General features: G+C 27.6%; 1 long non-coding RNA gene across 2 annotated transcripts; it reads left to right on the forward strand.

The window, feature by feature from the left end:
• Positions 1–4998: 4998 nt before the first annotated feature.
• LOC145100024 (uncharacterized) lies at positions 4999–7520 on the forward strand. Of its 2 annotated transcripts, XR_013704771.1 has the most exons (3): positions 4999–5134; positions 5797–5890; positions 7352–7520. It is a non-coding gene; the product is annotated as an uncharacterized LOC145100024 (long non-coding RNA). The 2 variants fall into 2 exon arrangements; XR_013704770.1 differs by having other exon boundaries at positions 5797–7520.
• Positions 7521–15682: the final 8162 nt, after the last annotated feature.

The following is a 15682-nucleotide window of genomic DNA, read 5'->3' on the forward strand; positions in this document are numbered from 1 at the left end:
TTGGCTTCGAAATTCAAACATGTTTAGTTTTTTTCTTTTTTAAAAAGATCATTAAATAAGCATATCAATAATTATGTTATCTTTAATATATATATATATATATATATATATATATATATATATATATATATATATATATATATATATATATATATATATATATATATATATATATTATAACAAAAATATTATGACATCATCTTAAACAATTTGGGCCAATGATTGTATTTCAATCCTATGTTTTTTACCCTTAGATCAAATTGTTGACATCATCTTCCCAAATGGAATGTATTTAATTCCAATAAAAGTTTTCCAATTATCAAACAAAATTAACTTAAATCCATTGAAATGGAATGTATTTAATTCTAATAAAAACTTCCTATATTTTAAATCTTGAATTTCCAGTTATAAAGATTTTAAAATGGTCAACTTTAAAAACATATTACTAAAAACCATTTCAATTAAGGCATTAAATATCAACCATTAATATAAATCCATTTATATTAGCAAATCATCAATATAAAATCCATTTTTATTAGGAAACCATTAATACCAAAAAATCAGATTCAAATTATCACATACATATACGATTCATCCTTGAATCTGCGACTCACTTATTTTCAATCATTGTTTTTCTTCAAACCTTCTCCTACAACATCATTCTTATTGCTTATAACTTTGATCATCATTCTGTGCTTCAAACCTTCGTTGTTGTGCACTAGGAGGTCGGTACCTTCTTTCACTTTTTTATATATTTTTTTTATTATTTTTTGTTTCTGTATCAAATATATTTATTCATATATTTCGATTTTCTTTATCACAACTTACATGAAATCGGTTAACAACTTTTTTGAAACTTTTCAAATAAATAGAAAAAGCTATTACTTACCTTTAATCCAGAAAAAAAATAATGTACTTTTATGGAAATCAGTTAAAACATAATATAGCAAAGTACTTTGATAGAATGACAAATGCACCCTACCCATTTTCCTATGCATGGTATTCAATTTTTTTGTGTAAACGTTTAGCATGATACTTCTGTTTTTTATCCGAAGGGTAAATCATTAATTTAGTATGTATAATGTTCATCAGAAGTGTAAATCACAAATTTAATTTAAATTGATCAAATCGTGAGCCGCTACTATTTATGTTTGTTTGATTATTTCAACCTGGTTACTGTTTTTTGATTTTATATAATATATTAAATTGTTGGCTGAATTATAGGGATTGCAATCTTGATATAGAAGTTAAATAATTTGTTAAGATAAATATGTGGTAATACTGAATAGAAAATGGAGGATAAGGGTATAATAGGAATAAAGAGATATTTTTTAGTGTTTGAATGTAAATTAATATCATAATATGATGGTTGCATTACAACATTTCTAACTTTAAATTGAAATCATAACTAAAGGTTATTTATATTATTAGATGATTTTTTTAAATGTTAAGTATGATTTTAAGGTTTAGGGCAAAAAGATAATTTTTTGTGATAGAATAAAGAAGGAAGATTCAAATTTACCTTTTGAAGGTATCAATATACTCCTAAATTTATGTGATTTATTTTAATTTGATTACAAATTAGATACAGGAAACCTTTAAGTAAGGAAACATAAGGGCAAAAGAGTAATTCAACTTAGGAAACTAGAAAAACATTGGGCCGAAAAAGAAATTCAACAACAGATATTGATATGACACGTATACTAAAATGATTTTTTAGCATGATACTTCCTTTTTTTATTCGAAGGCTAAATCATTAATTTAGCATGAACTGTGTTCATCAGAAGGGTAAATCGATAATTTAATTTAAAAATAGATCAAATTGGTTGTTGTTACTATTTCTTTTTGTTTGACTATCTCAACTTGGTTACTGTTTCCGACTTTAATGTCGAATATAATAACTTCATATTAAACCATTTTTAGGAAAGTACGTGTAAAGTACATTGTTATAACAATATTTTTAACAATAACATGCTGTGATTTTTTCGTGTTGTAAATGTCTTTTAATTTATTTTTTATTCACTATTAAGGTGATGGATTTTATAAACAATTTAATCCAGAAAGGGTTAAACTATAATTATTCTAATTTATATATGTTTCTGTATAGTAAATACAACTTTTCAAAGATTGTTTTCTATGACTATGAAAATTATGTTTCTATTTTTGAAATCTTATAAAACATCGCATAAGGTTTTTTTGGCTTAACATATTACATCATTAAGTCAAAAAAACAACAATGTATAACTTTTCATACTAAATGCTTAACCTAATAACTTGTACTCGATCCTCAACAACCTCTATAAACTACAATAACTGTTATTTTTTTACAAATTATAGCAACATACTTACCATGAAAAAAGAACTTTTAATTTAAACTACAACATAGTTTTTTTATTGGTAACAACAATATATAACATTTAATATCAACACTCTTGCCTACATATTAATACATGAACTATATCAAAAGTAGGCTAAGACGTTAGCATCTAAATTAAAAATGATCTTATTTCCTTAAATATAAGATTTACAGTATTATAGACAAAAAAATTTTTGATTCTTAAATTTTCTATGTGGTCGTTTTTATATGTTAGAATCAAATTGCATAACTACAATTAACTTTTTTTATTAAACTTTGTATGTTGGTATGAAACAACAATAAGTATATTTTTGAAGGAACATTGTTCAAAATAATTTGTATAATTTAAATACATGTTAATTTAGTTCATTTCATATACTTTCCTATAACATTGGATTTTTTGTCATGTTACATTCAAAAGATAGGTTATTAGAACATGCACCTTAGTCCATCTACTACTATGGTATTCTATTTTCTTGATTAAGCGATCTATGATTTGGCTATGATAGTTTTTACATATTATGTTTGGATTGATAATTGTTCCTGTCATCAAAAAAGACATCCAACAAAAAATGAAAGACAATTTTTTAAATTAATACCCTCATCTAACTTTAAATGATCTTTTTTCATCTTTGATGACATGTAACAGAGTTTTGGCTAAAATTTTCAATTTTGTCATCATATAACAGGTTATGACTTAAATAATGATATTATATATTTGGGCAATCAGGTTTTCTTCGGTTCTTAAATTATTTTGCAGAAAGTTGTCCAAATTGGTATTATTGATCTCACAAAAAGCAAGTCTCATGTATCTTTTAACATATCCATTGAGTTTAATAGTAATTCAATAGTTTCTTGTCTATGTTTTTTTTTTTAATGTTAAATTTTGATTTAATGAATCCAAGTAAGAAGGTAGTAAAGGTGCAAAGTATTAAATATGGGACGATCATAGCTGTGTGAAGCCAAAATAAAATTCTAAAGTAACAAATGTTAAATTAAATAGATAAACACTTCTAATGCAGAATACATCTTATATTTCCGAAATAAATAACCAAAAACTAACATAATTCCCAAATAAATTACATTTTAACTAACATCAATAAATTATGATTATGGTGTCATGATTTTTAATTATACATTATAGATAGTCGGTTAATATATAGTTAGTATTTTTATATTCATATTGTATTTGAACTACACAAACTATATTCAAATAGTAAAAATGAAATTGAACATATACGATGGTAATAATGCAAAAATAACCTTCAAATTTGGTCTGATACGAAAAAGTAGTCTAAAACTTATTTCTAAAAGCAACAAGAAATAACAACGATTTCAAAAAGAAATGAGAAATTGCAACGAACTTTTCAAAACTATCAAGAATGTATAATATAGGATGATAATAATGCTAGAAAAACACCGAATTTGGTCTCATGTGAAAAAAGTAATTTTATATGAAAGTAGGATTGTAGTAATACTAAAAGAACCTATATGTTTTTTATCTGATACAAAAATGATCGAAATATACTTCTAAATTGGTAAGAAATAGCAATGAACTTTTAATTCATCTTGTATAACTATTTAATAGCTATATGTAAAAGATATAAATACTCAGCAGTTAAGACCATCGACCTTACTCAAATGTGACAACCCGAAATTTAGGGCTACTATTATAACCGTCAATCTATCCGTGAATCTCTTGTTTATCCGAATTACTGATTTTTAATGCACCTAAGGTAAAATAAATAATGTTATTCCATTTATTATATGATGTCTTATGATACATTGCTTCCGAGTGAGTAAATCGTCAACATAATCAAACCGCTTAAATGACAACGTTAATCAATGCGTCTGAAAAACTGAAATTTTGCATTAAGCAGTTTTGAGAAAAAAAAACATTAAAATATTATAGTACATGTTCCCCTATTTCCGAAAATATAAAGAACGTCCAAAACAGAGTTCGTATTAAAAAGATACGACAGTTTTAAGAAAACAGACAGTAAAACACTGTTTTTCTTTAATCGCGTAAAACTGAATCGATCCGTTGAGGCCCTTACGCGTTGCCGATGGGATTTTCGAGAGCATTTTTGGACTCAGGTTATAGTCTATTATTTAATTTCACACTCGAAATAATTTTTACGAAAATATTTACAAAAGTTGCGAAAAAGGACACTGCGAGCCGTTTTGACGCAAAACTTTAAACGTAAATTCCCAGAGTTCCATAACTCCAAAAATTAATCCATTTGGGTTTCTGGAATCCTTGAATTACCCTCTTTCATAATAAATTCTCGAAAACGCAATCCGATATCGGGATCTCGATTCATCAATTTATAAGTGTTTTGAGCAAGTTAAAGAATTAAATTAATTTGTAGGCCCCACATAACTTGCTACAAGGAAATGGCCAGCTTATTTCCCCTCTTGCTTCCCCGTTTGATCAAACCCACGTGACTAAACCCATATCTTCACCACCTTACCTTCTTGTTCCTTACTTGCACACTTCATCTTCAAGGTACAAGGCCTTCTTGTTCCTTACTTGCACACTTCATCTTCAAGGTACAAGGCATGGCCTTAAGTGCTTGTGAGTGCTTCTTATGCTATAAATAAGAGCTCATAACAAGCCATCAAACTCACAAATCTTCAACCATCTCCTTCTCTCTACATATTTGTCTAAATCTCTCTCACTTACACTCTCTTTACCACTCTCGGTACACACAAACACCACATACAACCACCACTTCACCACCCTTAACCACCTTTTACGCTGTTGATACTGCCGCTGTGAGTACTCCTCCGACCCATTTAAAGTTCGTTTTATTGTTGCTTCGTGGTTCGATCATAAACCACCAAGAAAAAGGAATTCATTTTCTTTTTTTTTATATATACATACATGCCTGCATGCGAACATAGGAGGATGAAGATATCCTCCACTGTTCAAAGTCTATTTCCAAATAAATGCATCATACCCAAATTTCGAAATTTGTTACAAAACTAGTCCAAAGCTTTGTAACTTCAATTCAAATTGTTCAAAACCCACCCTTACATAGAAAACACTTTACAAAATATATCCCATGCAATATGAATTCTTTTTGTCCATTAACCCCATTCGAAAATATTAATTCCATGCACTATTTCATTTATTTTTATTCACGGTAAGTTCTTTTAGTCAAACCAAACTTCCTTTGAAATTAAATTCATTTAACCCTCTTATGAGATTTCATTACAAATTTGGTCCTATCCTCCAAACTATGTTTTAAATCTATTCCTTTATACCCTCAATTAAATTGTTTTACAAAATTGATACCATTTACTTGATTTACAACTTATTTATTTCAAACTCATTCTTGTAATATGATTACAATATAAGTCCCAATTATAAATTATTTAGCAAATCCAATCCCATACTTGGTAATTAATGCCTCCAATACCCTTTGGTTAAATAGGTAACTAAACTAATCCTGACGGTTCGTTTTAGAAGAGACGCATTTCAGTTTCACGCATCAAATACTCGAAACAAATCAACAACCACACGTTAAGGTGAGTGTTACGGCCCCACTTTTACATATTTTCGGGGGGGAATACATGTAGTACTTGTATATCTAGTATATATCTATTTTATAAATACTTTGTTTAAACAAACAACACCACCGCTTTTTTTATGCAATATAAATCACACAGAAATAGTATTTATTACGCTACTATTTACGGTACGGGGAATCTGGTTTGAAGGGCCGAATGGGTTGCTGGATTTCAGAAGTGCTATAATGCCAAAATGGTCCTGCCCTCGGTGTTTCATGTCTGGCCCTCGTCTGTACATGATAGTACGTGTACTAAGTAATATTTATCATACGAAATACACAAAAGAATATCATTGTTTTGTGTAAATATTTTACCAGTTTTAGAAATAATTGTTTAAACGCTTACATGTTAAGTAAACAAAATTGTTTTAAACCTCAATAGATACATATGTTATGATGTTAAAGATAATACAACTAATAAAAATAACATATACGTTCCAACTAAAATTGTGCTATGACTGTATAGCCAGTTATCAACTTGGTAGTTTCATTATACCTCATACATACACAAAAATATATAAGTTTATATATTTTACGAGTTATAGTGCTCGTATCTTAGACTCATGTATGTGCTTGTACTCAAAGTTTTATCAATTGTTTAAAAAGGTATCGTACTCTTCAATGTGTACGCTTATCAAATATACTTGTCAATTACATGTTTATCCATATCTGCGGTTGTTAAGTTCAACCTTGGCAGATAACTTTATCCGTATATCCGTATGTCTGTTTATGACATAAATATATAGGTTTATACATTTATACAAGTTATAGAACTTGTATCTTAGGCTCATACATGTGCTTGTGTACACTATACTAAGTTTTGTCAACTGTTTAAACAAGTATCGTACACTTTATATGTATGATTATCAAATATACTTGTTGTTTATCCGTATATGCGGTTGTTAAGTTCAACCTTGGCAGATAATTGTATCCGTATATCCGTATGTTTGTTTATCCGTATCTGCGGTTGTGAAGTACAACCTTAGCAGAAAACTTTATTCGTTACCCGTACAACCATGGATTTGGTTGCTTTCAAAGAAAATTTTAAGTATGGAATTACTTATGGAACATAACGTTTTGACTTCAAAGATTTATTACAAACACAGTTTTAAGTATGGAATTACTTATGGAACATAACGTTTTGACTTCAAAGATTTATTACAAACACAGTTTTAAGTATGAAATTACTTATGAAACATAACGTTTCAGCTTTCAAAGATTCATTACAATCACAGTTTTACGTATGGGTTTCTTATACAAACTATACATTTTGGCTTTAAGGACTCATTGCAAACACTGTTTTAACTGTTGTTATACATACAAATATAATACTTTTTAGACTTACTAAAAGTATTACTGCATTAGCAGAAAACCTGTGACACTCACCAACCTTTGTTTTCAAAATTACATGTATTCTTAGGGGATCATTAGCCAGGCGTTCAGACAGAAGATTAGCTGTGGATTGCAAACGACCTAGCTAGCTTGTTTTTGATATCTACTTACCTGTTTAAGGCAACTACTGTACTATTATTATCTGTAAGAACCTTGTATTCAAACTTAATGATGAAATACAAATGCAGTTTTGTTTATCGTTGTACTTGTGCTATATATTCAGTTTATCTGTGATCCATGAACTTAGTCCCACTCCCGGCGTGTTCCGCCTTGGCCGGGGGTGTGACATCAAACGTTCACATACGTCTTGAAGTAAGCATTCATTTTCCATTATTTTATCATTATCATAAAATAAAAAAAGATATCATCACGAGTTTAAATTGTATAATTCGTCTCATAATAACAAGTAAGTTGTGTGCCAATTATGTATTCTGACATTTTCAATGATCACGGCCAATATCTAAATCGAGCAAACATAACTGTTTTTATATTTATGTGTTAGAGTTTCTTTAATTTAATATTGTGTGTGTGTGTGTGTGTGTGGGGGGGGGGGGGGGGGGGGCTTATGTGGTTCCTTCAAATAAACATAAATAAGTTGCTATTTTTTTGAAATAAACAAATTTATTTTGCAATATAACCATGAAATAACAATGTATTTTGAAAGTACATTGTCAATGTTGAATTATACTTGCGTAGACCCATTTTTGCGCATGGTTAGCTATATATAGTTGTTTCCCATGTCTTTGAAGGTACTTTGTGATGAGCAATGTTGTTCAACTAGTAAAACAAAAAATATTGTGTATGAAGAGGTCCTTCAACGACTATATATATTTACCAACTTCAGTATATTTTCTACACATTTCAATAATACCAATAACCTTGATTTTCTTATAATTATTTTGCAATATCTATATACAATTATATTTTCTTTATGCGTTCCCGGCGTTTAACGCGGATCATAATCTAGTTATGATGTGAAAGTTGAGTATGAGATGTGAATGGATTTGTTTGTATTCTGTTAGAATTTATTTATATAAATCTATTCTTTCAGAATATTTTCTAGCAGAATGTATTTTATGTATTTTACCAACATTTATAAAACAAATCTTATCAACAATATTATTGAATGATCTAGTGTTTTTCTTAGATTTTAATGGGGTTTTTCCCCCTTTTTAGGTTTTGAAAAGTTTCTCATTCATGTGGAAAAGAAAGAAAATATGGAGAACAAGAGTTTCTTATAGTAAAATGTATTCTGCCAGAATGTATAAAATGAATCTTAGCAATATTATTCTTTCAGAACAAATTAGTGTTTTTTTGTTTGATTTTGATGTTTTTGTTGCATTTGTGATAGGAATGGCTTGAAGACCTTATAGAAATGATGTGAAGAATGAATCAAAGATTGATCATACTCACAGTTTAAGAATGTTGTTGTTTTTTTAAGAATTACACTTGTTATTCTTTTAGAATGTTGTTATTATTCAAGAATGTTCTTTCTATGTTTTGTTCTTATTTATGTATTCGTAAAGGATATCATAAACTGTTATTCTAACAAAATATCATTCTAACAGAATTTCATTCTAACATAATTTCATTCTAACAAAATCGCATTCTGACAGAATAAAATAAGTTATAATCGGTTATAATTACAAATTAAATTAGAATTTAAATTGAATTAATTTTTTAAAAAAACATCAGAATTATCCCTTTAAATTCGAAATTTTCATTTTTTAAATATAGTTAATTGTCTAAAATACCCTTTTAATTAAATTTGAGTGATATTATGGTACATGATATTCCATTATAATATCATAGACCCTCAAAATCATAGTCATTCATTATTTTTATCTATTGGTCTAGAATTCTCGTTACATGCACACAATAACCTAACTATATATATATATATATATATATATATATATATATATATATATATATATATATATATATATATATATATTCTTGAAATGTTTGAGTTTTCAAAAGATGATATGCATGAGTGTCAAAATGCTTATACTTGTGCTAGTATTTTTATTCGAGAAATCTTTTATATATATAGTTCTTGGAATGTTTGAATTTTCAAAAGATGATATGTATGAAGACTCTCCAAATTAGAAATCCAAAACATGGATTACGGGAATGTTTGACAAACAATTTTTAGGTGTTTATAATTTTTAGTTTAAAAAAAAACTTGAAAAAAGGACTCCGTTCGACATTAAGAGTTTCTAGCTTTATCTAAAAAAAAAAAAAAAAAAAAAAAAAAAAAAAAAAAAAAAAATCAAATCTAGAAGACTTCAAGTAGCGTTTATCAAAAACTGTTTTATAATCTTGCAAATTGAACTAATTATCTCTTTTAAAAAAAACAATAACTTGTTTTGCATAAGTCTTTTTATGTAATTTAGAATGTTTTAAAAGTTTGCAATTCCGAACACTTATCTATACTAATAAATAAAACCTATTTTCTGCCACATGTCATGTCCTCATTGATTTGGACACATGACATTTTAATAGATTTTTAGAATTTATTTATTTCCACATGTAATTTTCTGATTTGTTGACATATCATAACTTATTTCGGTTATAATATTGAGAGAAATAAATGCTTCCTTGAAAAAGAATTGATATATTTATAATGTAATAAATGTCATAATTAATGAGAGCTCTAAAATTGATATTGATATTAAATTTAATATTTAAATATTGATATTAAATTTTTATTTTTAATAAACCCGTGTATTACACGGGTCTTACACACCTAGTCTATTTTAATAAAAGAATAGTTTTATTCTCTTTTTGACATGTGTCATATTATTAGGTCTCTTAATTAATAAATATTTTATTCTCTTTTTGCCATGTGTCACCTTATTATCTCTTCTAATTAATATATGCCACTTGTTAACTTTATTTCAAATTTCAAATTTTAAAATTTCCACTTTAATTACATTAAATTATTAACATTAGAATAAAAATTAAAATTAAAATAATACAAATGATATAATTTCACATATTTATTTAAATCAATGATTAAAATTTATATAACTAAAAAAACTCTTAGTTAATAATTTATTTAAAATAATTAATTAATAATTTTAAGTTTTTACTATAAAAATTTAATTAATTTCATAACCATAGTTCTCACGGGTTATAAACTAGTTTTATATAAACTAGAACTTTGATCTTTAAGCTACCAACTTTAGTTAGTTTTGTTGATATAATAAAATCTACAATTTCAAACTTTCAGCTACCAACTTTTAGTTACTTCTGCCCAATTTGTTCTAATGCTAACTTTGTTTAATTAGATAGTTTTATTGAACACGTTATAAAACTACAATTTTTTCTATTGCAAAGATCATTTGTTTAATTTATTCTGAATATATGTTCTAATACAAGTATGTTTGATTTTGCCAAATTAATAACTATTTCATTGAATGAAAAAACCAACGAAATTATATTCATGATGGTGGTTTCCATCTGGGTCTGTACGTTGAACTGCTCCGAGCAGGATGTACGCGGCCGCATCCAAGTCATTTGTTTGACAAATTTGCAATCAACCGTCTTCTCTTTTTAGTTTTTATTATTTATTACTTTTGAATAAAAAAGAGTTTGACTTTGTATAAGTTAAACTTTCTATTTGTGCTGTTTCGTAAATTATTTATACTTGGTTTATATCCTTAAATAAACTATGAGTATGGATTAAATATCCTGAAGATATAAATTAATCAAAGCCAATAATTATGTAATAAAACAAAAAGAAATAATATTAAACTTATAGTATAACATAAAACATCTTAATAATCTGTGGTGGATGAACAAAAAGTCAAATGTAGCATGTCGAAAAAATTATACTAAGACAAATTTAAAAAAAAAAAAAAAATACATACATACAAATTAGACACGATCAAAATTTGACCAATAACCAAAAAACATTTAGTGTAACGGTATCAACTTTAGGTATTTGAAAGTATATTCCTCAATAAGTGGTTTAATGTTAAGTCCCAATATGTACAAATCTATAGTTTACGAGTATGACTTAGAAGTTGCGTGTTACAACAATTAGAAAAAAAAAAAAAAAAAAAAAAAAAAAAAAAAAACTTTTTCGATAATATTTCAAAATTTATTTTAACAGGATATCAAACATAGTTATATGAAAATTTAAATATCATAATTGCGATTTAGGATGAAAACTGCAAAATTTTGTTTTGTAGATAGTAGAAGTATTTATTCATACGAAAAAAATTTACTTGTTCATATTACATATTTTATAAGTAAACATATATAATAACATTGGTCATTAGATACTTTAATTTCCTTACTTACATGTACAGAGTAAACATTCTTATTAGCTACATATATCTATTTTCATGTATATCAATTACATTAGTTCATTAAGCTTCAATTAAACTTTTTATATAATAAATGATCAGCTTAGAATAATATAATTTTGATATGATGAGAAAATGTTAATATTTAAATTGTTATTAATGACAATATAATAACCTGCTACGTGTTTTGTCAATCAAATAAATAAATTTACTTTCTGATAGGGTCAAAATAGACTTCGTCTTGGTGACAAGTAGTGGGAAGAAATTTAGGGGTTCACAAAAGTCCCCCTTTGAATATTTGGAAGAAAACAAAAAATTCCATTAAAAGTTTGTTCCTTCTTTAACTACCCTTTTTGTCGATACTACCCACCAAACTTCACAAATGTTGGTCTCCTCAGTTAAATAGATTGGCGATGGATTTTGACTTAGAAAGCTAATCTTAAAAGTTGTAATGGTCAAATAAAAGATACGGTTTCATAAAAAACATACCAATATTTTTTTTAATTAAAATTATTTAAATTAATACCATCGATAATAGGTTATAGTTGAATTGATTATGATGCTTTATAGAAATTGATGTTATTTTCGGTATTTTTGTCTTTTTTTTAATAATTAAAGATTTTATAACACCACACACTAAGACCAATTACACATTAAAAAATAAAATAGAATTTTGGATCCAAGAAACCCAAGTAATTGCTATCTTTTTATTCTTATATATCAACAAACCAATCATAAAAATAATCAATAATCGAGTTCACGATAGTCTCTTTTCCTTGTTTGTTACTACAATCGAGTTCCGAAACATCCATAACACCCTTAAAGTGGTTATCAAGATAGGCTCAATGACTGAATTTTTTGAAGATAGCACCTAGACCGAAGTAAACCATGACCAAATATCCATGACTGTATTCCAATTCAGGTGAACAAGGTCCATCTGAAAGGTCTAGTATGCTCAATATTCATATAAAAGTGATATTGCTAAATAACATATGATACAAATGGGTCACACTAACAACTTGATACAATTGATTATTTATTAGAAAATGATTTTAATAAATATTCAATAAAACTCTTATAATTAAATTGGAAATTATTTATTTCATGGAATAATATATCATATGGTATGATTTATAAGTCATGTATACTATTTTGGACTAGAAAGACTTTTGTCTTTTAGCCAAAAATCAAACTTTATAACTTATAAAAGGCTTGTGAGTTTTTTTTTTATTTATAAAAGTTTGACTTTTCTTTTATATAAAATACGAAACATGCTTCTAGGAAGCTTGTTATGGGCTTTTAATTATTTTGAAGAAAAGTATGACATGTCTTAAAAGCATGGGGAGACAAGTTTGCTTTTGGGAACATATGTGATTAAAGTGTTAAGACCTAATGATTAATACTTTCACTTTATGCATATAAATAAAAAGCTTGCATTCTTGAAATGTTGCTCATTCCTTCTTCCCTACTAGTGGCCAAAACTAGTTTCTCCTCTCACATTCTCTTTAGTTTTAGTTAGAAAACTTGAAGAACACTTGTATCTTCATGCCCTCTTTAAGTTCATATTGGTTATGGACTTAAAGCTTAAGGGTTTGAGAGTTTTGGACTAGCATCTACATCAAGTTGAGTCATTATTGGTGTCTCAAAGGTTTCACATTCTTCATCAACTTCCAAGCCTCCTAAGAGGACCCAAAGAACTACAAAGGTTGTCATTTCTTCACCTCTTCTTTGGTTGGTGTTTTAATATTTCTATAGCTTGCAAGAAGATCCTTGGTGGGTATAAAATGTTTATGTTATTTCAAAATTAAAGTCTTCCGTTGCCATATTTTTTAAGTTTATGAAACTACTTTTAAACTAAAACCCAACAATTGGTATCAAAGCCACCTTGCAAATTTGGTTAGATTTTTTTGATTTTTGAAAATCTTAGTTTTGGGGGAATATGGATAACTTGTTTATGTATAAAAATAAGTTCATACATATTTTCAATGACAATTTTTTTTAGTTATGTGACAAAAGTTTCATGCATCTTTTGTCATTTAAAGTTGTCTTAGAAAAACAAAGGTTGTTTGGTGTATATATTGATGTATATGATGTGCATAAACTAGCCAATGACCAATGTGTTGTTATGTTGTTGTGTTGGTTATTTTTATTATAAAATGGTTGTAATAATTTATTTATTCATATGGTATATAATAATTAAATAAATTAGCTTTTCTTGGTTATTTTTGTAAAGTAATAGATTCGTTTTTAGAATTAATTTATTTGTACAAAAATATAACAAAAAATCAAGTTGGAACCATTTTTTAAAGACAAAAGAGCAATTTTCAAGACTAAAAGGTGTGCAAGATTTTCAGTGACATTTTCTGAAAAGTGTTGCTAATGCTGTTTACAAAAGGCTGTTGGACTTTTAGCGACAGTTGCTGAATTTTAGCCTTCAAAAAGTTTTTCCTATCTTTTGCAAGCAATGAGTATTTACTCAAGTGGGAGCTTTTACAACAACATTACAAGAAGTTTTTGGTACCTTTAAATTTCCCTTTAGGAATGGACTTGACACTTTTGTTTTGGCTCATAAAATATCATTAGTTGGCTATCTTTATGTAGATATCTTTTTATGCATGTTTATATTGTTTATTTTATGCAATTATTATATGTGGTTGATAAATTAGTTTTTCACATGCTAAAGTAATTTTGGACAAAATAAATATCACATGAACTTTGGGTTTTCAAAATTAGACAAAAGATGTAACAAGTTATTATTTTAAAAATAAAACCCGGTTTTTATAAAATCGTTAATAATGACAAATTTTGAAGTTCTCCATTTTACGTTTTAAAATAGTGATTTTTGTAACTTATACAAACTCCAAATATATAAGTAATAATATGAAGTTTTATTAAAGATACAAAAGGTTCAAATGCATTCAAACTTAATACCGGTTATTAAAATTAAATTGCGTCAAATTATATAAAAACTAGTTTTTCATATACCTTTAAAAGTGATTTTCTTTTGAAAATTGATATCATGGTTTATTATATGCTTGTAATAACCATGATATCGTATGTTTTTAAACTAGAATTATAAAACATATAAAGACTTTTTTTTACAAACCTCAAATCTATGCAATCCTTTTGAAAAACATTTGTACGTCTCTTGTATGCACTATTGGGATAAAGGATACCTAACCGCTTAGTGTTGTCTTTTGATGGTTGGGGTGTTTTCGTGATTTCTATAACCAAGTTATAGGCCGATTACACAAGTTTTTCAAATTGGATGATTTCATCAGAAATCTTTTGTGATAAAGGATACCTGAGCAAGAGAGTTCCGAGGCATAGATAAGATCAAACATGTTTAATTAAATTTGTTATTAGTGATCTCATAAATCTAGGAATTATATAGTAAGGTATAATTGATAATCGATATCTACCGAGTTGAATTCAAATGGATGGGATAAAGGATACCTAACCATTTTGTAACACCCCGTTTGTTTAATAAATAAATATGCGAAATTAACTAATGAATCGTAGCCCTAAAATTAAAAATTATATAGCAAGGTGTTGGTTTTGGGAAGCCAAACGACTTAAGTTGGATATTTTGGGGGTTAAAGTATAAGTTCAAGATTTATTTTGTAAAGATTTAAGAAGACAGGGGGATATTTGGTAAGTACTAGACCTAATATGAAAGGATTTATGAAAGCGGGGGCTAAAGAGTAAATTATGGACCTAATTTGACAATAATTGTAGAGGGAGGGGCTACTTAGTAAAATATGGGACTTAATTTGAAAGGGATTTTCTAGGTCAGGGTTTAAATGGTAATTATGGGGGTTTATTTCGAAATAATTTCTGGAGGGAGGGGCTGAACTTGTTATTATGGAAACAAGTTTGGGGGATCAGGGTATATAAATCGGTCACCCCCAATTCTAAACCCTAACTGGTGAAGACAACCACCATCGTCGGAGTCCTCTAGCCGCCACCTTATCCAATATTATCCCCAGTCGGCCACCACCCTACTCCTTCTTGCTTCTTCGACCACCGAAGCCCCAACC

The sequence above is a fragment of the Lactuca serriola genome, chromosome 4 (genome assembly GCF_051521515.1).
Source record: "Lactuca serriola cultivar US96UC23 chromosome 4, Lser_US96UC23_V15, whole genome shotgun sequence".
In the NCBI taxonomy this organism is placed as follows: Eukaryota; Viridiplantae; Streptophyta; class Magnoliopsida; order Asterales; family Asteraceae; genus Lactuca; species Lactuca serriola.